This window comes from Delphinapterus leucas, chromosome 5, assembly GCF_059928025.1.
Source record: "Delphinapterus leucas isolate spDelLeu-1000000601 "Yukka" chromosome 5, BTC_Dleu_Yukka2, whole genome shotgun sequence".
NCBI classification, from domain to species: Eukaryota; Metazoa; Chordata; class Mammalia; order Artiodactyla; family Monodontidae; genus Delphinapterus; species Delphinapterus leucas.
Window position 1 is genome coordinate 35,299,415 of NC_143133.1, and position 9,217 is coordinate 35,308,631.

The 9,217-nt window shown below is 35.8% G+C and overlaps 1 non-coding gene across 1 annotated transcript; it reads right to left on the reverse strand.

Annotated features, from left to right (window-relative positions):
* Positions 1-4,615: 4,615 nt before the first annotated feature.
* LOC115801970 (U6 spliceosomal RNA) lies at positions 4,616-4,720 on the reverse strand. Its single transcript, XR_004022347.1, has one exon. It is a non-coding gene; the product is annotated as a U6 spliceosomal RNA (small nuclear RNA).
* Positions 4,721-9,217: the final 4,497 nt, after the last annotated feature.

Here is a 9,217-nt window from a genome sequence, read left to right on the forward strand (position 1 = left end):
ACTGGGATTGAGGTTCTGAGAAGATCCCTGAACCTAAGTAGGGAACGGAGAAGAACCAGCCAAAGCTTCCGAAGGGCTGTTCTTGACTGCACAATGAGCACAAGCATGTCGGCAAGTACTGGTGGTACCAACAAGCAAAAGAAATTCCAAGTATCTTCTGAACTCTATGAAGATTCCAGATCCACTGCACACGTGTTGGGTGGGGAGGGAAATAAGGAGAGGGAAACTGGATTTTCTACACATACCAAATTGACGGGAACTAAGAACGTGATTTCAATTTATTTTAGAAAACTAAAGCAAGTTAGTATTTTGTTGTTGCTGTTGAAGTTGTTGTTATCCTCCGGAAACATGGAGTAAAATTCATATCTGCCAGTAGATGTCCCAAAATCTTTTCTTACTGAAGATTGGATTTACATAATTTCAAGAATCGTATCTTCTTTATATTATCAGGAGTAAATAGCCTGTATCACTTAGACAAAATGGGTAGAGTTTTCAAAGCCAGGATTTCCTTTCTTAATTTTGATGATCCCAAGTTGAATATTTTTACATTCTAGAAAGAGTGAGGGTTTCTATTTATTGTGTGCTTTCCTTTGAATGCCTTTGTATAGACTGGAATGGTCATAGGCTTATTAGCCATGGGGCTGTGCCTAAGATAATTAGTTAGTCAAACAGAAGGATTAAAGGAAATCTCTATGCAGGTAATGGGGATCCAAACTATTATACTTTTCAGAGATGAATAAGCTTTATGTAGATACTAAACCATTTCTTACTATATTAGTAATTTAATTCAATATACTTTAATATTAAACCTCTATAAAATGTTAACAGAATAAAGTTATCCTGTTATGTTTTGAGGCACAAGTGAACACTTTCTGTGGCTTTTATGATGAAACTTATTTTCCCTTTGAAGTTGAAGTTACTCCAAAATTACTCCCAACTGGTGGGCACTTTTTCCCACATGGAGGACAAGAAATTCACTAATTATTCTGAGTTCCTTGGCAACCAGACTTACCTATTTTAGACTTACTTTGAGAACTGGTAGTGGGTGAATAGTGTCCCTCCACAATTCATGTCTACTCATAACCTAGATCATACTAGATTAGTGTAGGTCCTAAATCCAACGACTGGTGTCCCTATAAGGAAAGCCAAGGAATACACAAAGCCACATAGGAAGAAGACCATGTAAAGACAGAGGCAGGGGTTGAAGTGGTGCAGGTACAGCCAAGGAACACCAAGGATTGTCAGCAACCACCAGAAGCCAGGAAGAGGTGAGGAAGGAATCTCTCCTAGAACTTGCAGAGGGAGTGTCACCCTGATGGCACCTTGATTTCAAACTTCTAGCTCCCAGAACTGGTAGAATATATTACTGTTGTTTTATGTCACCCAGTTTGTGGAAATGTATTAAGACAGCCCTAGGAAACTAATAAACAATCAATCCTCAACTCCTTTTACTGGGTGAGAAAATGTTTGGATGTTTGGTTTGAATCAGGATATTCACTTCTGTTCTCCATGGAGCATGTTGACTTATGGAGCTTTGAGGAACAGCCAAGTGGTTCTCCAACTGCTTTTTCAGCTAACTGGGAGAGAAGCTGTTAAACTAGTTGAATGTATTCTTAAATCACTCAGTGCCCTTCTTGTTAAAAAGGAAAATTGATTTCCTCAACTCTGAACCATAGCTAGCAGGGATTGCTGTTGATTAGGAAGACCGTGGTAGCAGAAAAAGAGACAATCAGCTGAGAGCATGATGAAGAGGGAGCATCCAGTCTAACTACAGCTTATTTTCTAGTTGTGTTTCCACCTAGCTCATTTGTGAAATTAGTAATTCTGGCATTTAAAAAATATTTTGGTATTATTTCTATATTTATTGATATGATGCAATGTTCTCATCTCTTTGTGGGAGGGGTAAAAAGGAAACTGTCAATGTATGGTAATATTTGTTTTACCAAGAATGATAGGATTTTATGGACATTACCATTATATTCTAAGAATATTTTTAAAATATAAATGGGATGACCATAGGAATGGAGCTCAAAGGGAGACTTGGGGAAAAGGTGGAAATAAAACTGGAATTAAGAGGGCTTTTTCATTCTTATTTATTTACTTATTTATGTATTTATTTATTTTTGGTTTGTTTATAAGATCAATTTATCTTTACTGAAAACAAAGTAGCCAATTGGATATCCTCGGCCGTAACCCTTAAGAAAACTGAGCCTGGCACATAAGACTGGTTCTCTAGTAGAAGAGCCAGGGAAACATCATAGTAATTCTGTTCAACCCCCAGCTAGGTCCCTCCTAAGTGGAAATGGCAGACACTTCTCTGCTGGTGGGTACCATCTCTTGATGGAGAGGACAGTGGAGAAGGAAACAGGGTTTCCTGGCCCCCTTCATCACTGCCTTTCCTAATTGCTGCCCACAGGTTGCTCCTCAGGCTGGGGGCTCAACACCTCACCAGTCTGCCGTGGAAGGACACAGTAACTGCATAGATGGAGAAAATGCTTTCTCGTAGATCTGCTCTAATTGCGAGATTTTTGCAATCATTTTTCAAGATTTCTGACATGTCTCATTATATAACTTATTGCTGGCCTCCAAAACATCAATTCATTAAAAAACCCCAAAGAAAAGAAGAACATAAATTATTGACCTTAGCATTATAACAGTTTGCACAGCTAAGGAATTAAACATTTACTGATTTTGTTAGTGTAAGCTTTCAGGTTCATATTTCACAAATGGCAAAGAGCTTAAAGCTTATCCCTTGAAGAACAGGGCATACTTTGACAGTGCTGTGTTAAAAATTTATTGGAATAATGTTCTTTTCTATGACTTTACAATTTGTGGTTTACACTTTCAAAATTGGAACAGGTCACAGAAAATAGTCCACCCAGTCACCTTTGCAATTCATGTGCCCCTGTTCTTCCTCTCATCCATTACAAAACGTTTGTTTTCCAAGGATCAATACATTCCAAAGAATCTCAAGGAAAAATAAGTCACTTAGAAGGGTATTAGTCATGGCATAAAGTAGCAGAGATTGTATCGTAGATATCATTATTTTTCTGAGGTCCATCAACCAGGTCTGTGAGTAGATGCATGCTTGTGTGTGTGTGTGTGTGTGTGTGTTCATGTGTGTGTTTCTGTGCATGCATTTGTGTGAGTGCAAAGGAGAGGGAATAAGAAAAATTCATTTGCATGAAGAAGGGAATATAAAATATAAATTAGGCACTTCATTTAATTTTTTATTACATTTCTTATTGACTCTCTTCCTCCTTTAGGATCCAAACTCCATGGAGAGAGGACTCAATCTGTTCTGTCACTTCTGTAGGCTCAGTGAATAGAACAGTACCGGTCATTCAAAGCCCGTAGTTTACCTTAGTGTTCACTCCTTTTTTAAAAAAAAATTTTATTAGCATATATTTGATTTACAATGCTGTGTTAGTTTCAGGTGTACAGCAAAGTGAATCAGTTATACGTATACATATATCCACTCTTTTTTAGATTCTTTTCCCATATAGGTCATTACAGAGTATTGAGTTAGGTTCCCTGTGCTATACAGTAGGTCCTTATTAGTTATTTATTTTATATATAGTAATGTGTATATGTCAATCCCAACCTCCCAATTTATCCCTCCCCCGCTTTCTCCCTTGGTAACCATAAGTTTATTTTCTACATCTGTGACTCTATTTCTGTTTTGTAAATAAGTTCATTTGTACCATCTTGGTGTTATATGTTTTATGGGTTTTGATAATTGTAATGACATGTTTTCATAGAGAATACTTTCACTGCCTTAAAAATCCTCTGTGCTCCACCTACTTATCCCTTCCTTTCCTCTAGCCCCTGGCAACCACTGCTCTTTTTTTTTTTTTTTGCGGTACGCGGGCCTCTCACTGTTGTGGCCTCTCCCGTTGCGGAGCACAGGCTCCAGATGCGCAGGCTCAGCGGCCATGGCTCATGGGCCCAGCCGCTCCGCGGCATGTGGGATCTTCCCGGACTGGGGCACGAACCCGTGTCCCCTGCATCAGCAGGCGGACTCTCAACCACTGCGCCACCAGGGAAGCCCCACTGCTCTTTTTTTTTTTTTAACTGGCTCCATAGTTCTGCCTTTTCTAGAATGTCTTATATCAGGATTCATACAGGACGTAGCCTTTCAGATTGGCTTCTTTCACTTAGTAATATGCATTTAAGTTTCTTCCATGTCTTGTCATGGCTTGATAGCTCACTGAATAATATTCCATTGTCTGGATACATCACAGTTTATCCATTTACCTACTGAAGTTCTATGAATAGAACTGTTATAAATATCCATGTGCAGGTTTCTGCATGGACACAGGCTTTCCACTCATTTGGGTAAATACCAAGGAATGTGACTGCTGATCTTATGGTGGGAATATGTTTATTTTTATAAGAAACTGTCAAACAGTCTTCCAAGGTGCTTGTACCATTTTGCATTCCCACCAGCATGTTGTTGTATTTTCTCTGTTGCTCCACATTCTTGCCAGATTTTGATGTTGCCAATGCTTGGGATTTTAGTTATTCTAATGCATATGTAGTGGAAACAATCTCATATTTTAAAATTTGCAATTCTCTAATGATGTATGATTTATATTTTCATATGCTTATTGGAAAAAATATGAAATGTATCATAAATTTATATCATCCTTGAACAGAGGACATGCTTATCTTCTCTGTATGATTCCAATTTTGGTATATGTGCTTCCAATGTGAGCACTGTCCTTTCTCTTGTTTCCCAAGATGAAGGATGTAATGGCTAAAACAAACATGTAACCATAAGATAAATTGGAGTTTTATCTTCAGCCGTTGACTTTAGAGTCATGTTTATTTCTATAAAATATAAATAAGATGAGACCTGTGAATGGAGAAGGAGCAAGAGATATCTAGAAATGCAGAAGAGAAAAAAACAGTAGGAAGAAGGTATGCTTTCAGACAGAGCCACAAAGGCACCCTAGGTTCAATGGGTGCAGACAAAAAACAAGGCAGGTTTTTAGAAGAAAATTATTTTTTAAAATGGGGGCAGAGAAGTAATTAGAACTTAGCTTTAGAAACACTTAACAAGTTTTCTTCCAATATTTTACTTTCACCTTTTCCTCCTGCCTCAAGCCCTGTTTACACAGAGTTTAGGAAAACAGTGTGACTCCACACTTGTAAAAAAATAATCAAATTGTTTAGGACAGGAATATTACCTTAAACTCATAATTGCACACCTATTGTTTCAGAAGTGTGAGATTCCATACCATGTACCAGGCTCTGTTTTGGCACTGAGAATAAAAAATGGAGCAAAACACATTTCCTGTTTCAGTGGAAGTTATACCTCAGTGGTGGGAAGCAAACTATATATATATATATATATATATATATACACATATATGTAGTATACATATATATATATGTAGTATATGTAGAGCATTATATTATATATATATAATGTAGAGCAATAAAGCAGGTAACTTGGAAAGCTAACACTGATGTAGCTCATTGTTCTATCGAGATTTACTGGGGTTTTCTTTTAATATCTTATCTGAGAAGAGTCCTGAAGCAGATGCCAAATTTGGCCACGCCCTGGGCCAAGGACACTTCAGATGAAGAAATAACAAATGCAAAGTCTAGGAGCAGAACTTCCTTGGCCTGTTCACAGAACAGGAAGGAGGCTTGTGTGACTGAAATAATGGTAAATGAAGCTTGTATTTTGAGCTAAATGGGCAAGAAGAGAAGTGAAAAAGTTGAGGTAAGAAATGTAAGAGAAAATTATATAGGGCTGTGTAGGTCTTAGAAATAACTTACAGTTTTCCTGAGAGTAAGATATGAAAATGCAATCAACCAATTTGTCCTACATGGCATTTACAGCACACTCCAACCAAAAAAGCAGAATGCATTCACATGCACATAAATCATTACCAAGATTGATCACATTGTGGACAATGAGATAAGTATCATTAATTTAAAAGTGGTTCCTTTTCTAATTTTTTCAAACTTGTTAATTTTTTATACAATTTTTAAAGGTTACTTTTCATTTACAGTTATTTCAAAATATTGGCTATATTCCCCGTGTTGTACAATGAATCCTTTAGCTTGTCTTACACCTAATTGTTTGTACCTCTGACTTCCCCACCCCTATGTTGCCCCTTCCCCCTTCTCCTCACTGGTAACCATTAGTTTGTTCTCTGTATCTGTGAGTCTGCTTCTTTTTTGTTATATTCACTAGCTTGTTGTATTTTTTAGATTCCACATTTAAGTGACATCATACAATATTTGTCTTTCTCTCACTTATTTCACTTAGCATGATGCCCTCCAAGTCCATCCATGTTGCTGCAAATAGCAAAATTTCGTTCTTTATTATGGCTGAGTAGTATTGAATGAATATGGAAATAGAACATATCAGAATATGTGAAATATCACTAAGACAATACTAACGGGAAACTTATAGCACAGAAGTTTATAACAGAAATCACTGAGAGACTCAAATACTGTGCCTTAGCTTTCACCTTAAGAAACAGAAGAGCAAATATAAAGTAAGGAGAAGAAAAGAAACGATAAAAATCGAAGTGGAAATCAACAAAATAGGAATCTCCAAAATGATAGAGAAAGTGTAAGAAGCCAAAAACCAATTCCTTGAAATAAATAAATTTGAAAAGCACTCTAGCCAAGTGAATAAGAAAAGAGAGAGCAGACACAATTTTCGATATCAGGCTGAGAGAGGTATCACTACAGATTCCACAGCTATTAAAAAGAAAGTGAAGAAATATTAAGAACGACTTTTGCCTATGACTTTGACAGTTTATATGATATGGACAAATTGCTTATGTGACACAAACTACCAAAATCCTTGCAAGAAGAAACCGACAATCTGAACAACTCTGTATCTACTAAGGAAATTGAAACTGTAGCTAAATCCTTCCCAGACCCAGAGTTTCACTGATGAATTCTACCAAATATTTTCAGAAAATATAATACCAATTCTATACAAAGTTTTTCAGAAAATTTAACAGAATTGAAGATTTCCCAACTCCTTCTATGAGCATAATCTTGAAGCAAAACCAAAGACATTATAACAAACGTAAACTGTGCTTATCGTGGTGATCATTTTGAAATGTACAGAAATATCAAATCACTATGTTGTGTAACAGGAACTAATATGGTATTGTAGGCCAATTATATTTCTCAATCAAACAAACAAGCTCATAGAAAAAGAAATAGATGTGCAATTACCAGAAGTGGAAGGTGGGGGTAGGGAGGAACTGGATGAAGGCAGTCAAAAGGTACAAATTTCCAGTCATGAGATAAATAAGCAAATGTACAACATGATAAATATAAGGAACTCTGCTCTATGTTATACGTGGAATTTGTTAAGAGAGTAAATCCTAAGAGTTCTCATCACAAGGAAAATAGTTTTTCTATTTCTTTAAGTTTGTATCTATATGAGATGATGGGTGTTCACTAAACTTACTGTGGTCATCATTTCTTGGTGTATGCAAGTCTAATCATTATGCTTTATACCTCAAACTTATACAGTGCTGTATGTTAATTATATCACAATAAAACTGGAAGGGAAAATAAGTAAACTGCACATCAGTATCTCTCATGACATAGACACAAATATTCTAAACAAAATATTATCAAATCAAATCTAATGATATATAAAAGGGACAATGCACCATTTCCACCTAAGATTTGTCCGAATAATTTAAGATTTATTTAACAGTAAAAAAACAGTCAAGTCTAGAATCAATTAGTCCTCTGATTCATTGCTACTGAAAAGCTATTTTCCTTAGGAGTTAGTCCCCTGGGCCAATATAATAATTTCCAGAGAATCAAGAACTTAGGAAAAATACAGATTCAAAAACCAGTTTTTTTTTAGTTTATTTTTAGTTTTGAAGAATATGACGCTTAATAGCATTTGCCTTACAACACTGAATATTGTTCATATCAGAGTGGTTGCAATCTCTGACTGATGAATAGCTAATGAAGGTGATAATAATTGGGAACATAGGCACAGTACAATTCAATTGATTGCCATTCACAAGACCTTAGAAGAAAGCTACAGGGACTTGAAGAATTAGTTATGTTTTCTATAATCTTTATTTTTTCACAAGTCAGCCTTTTTTGTTCTGGAAAATACTACCTTAGATTATTCCTAACACACATACATATGTACATCTATACATACATACACACATAAATAAAACAACTCTGCTTTTATTTTTAACTTTTTGTTTTGTATTGGAGTATAGTCCATTAACAATGTTGTGATAGTTTCGGGGGCACAGCAAAGCAACTCAGCCATACACATACGTGTATCCATTCTCCCCCAGATTCCCCTCCCATCCAGGCTGCCACATAACATTGAGCAGAAAAGTTGAAGATTTTTTAAAATTTTTTTTATTTATTTGGCACAGGACCTTCGTTGCCACATGCAGGATCTATTTCCATGACCAGGGATCGAACCTGGGACCCCAGAATTGGGAATGCAGAGTCTTAACCACTAAACCACCAGGGAAGCCCCAAACAACTCCCCTTTTAAACAGCAGTAGCTTCCAAAATATTTCAGACTATTTCCTACACCTTTAAATCATACATATGTAACAAAGTCTTCCTTTTATAAGTTGTCTTAACACCAATATGTTATTCAAATGTAGACTATTTTGAGACATAGTGGAGTCTCAGTAAATGTACATTAAAAGCTTATATTTGGAACTATCTCCTCCTATTAGCTTGCATGGTCAGCTCTAGGATATTAGCTATTAATTTCCAAGGAAGATGTTTTTTGGGAAAATATTATTAGATTTAATTTTCAGTTATTTATAAGCAACAATGAATTCACTAAATTCACTTAAAATCTTTATTTCCATAAATTAATAACCTTAAGCCCAAGAAACATGAATAAAATTACATCAAAGTACATGATAAGCAGATTTCTCAAAAGCAGTAAAAAAGAGATTTTTTTTTAAAGCCAGCAAGAAAAAAAAGACACACTAAGATATACTAAATAAGAAAAAAGATTTCTTGTTGGAAACAATGCAAGCAAGAAGAGAGTGGCCAATTATCTTTAAAGAAAGTACTAAAGGACAAACAATGACGAAACTACTATTCGATACCAGTGAAAAAATCTTTTTAAAATAAAGGAGAAATAAAGATTTATTTTCTACCAGCAACAGCAAAGGAATTCTTCAGGAAGAAAGAAAATGATTCTAGATGGGAAGATGAATTTTCA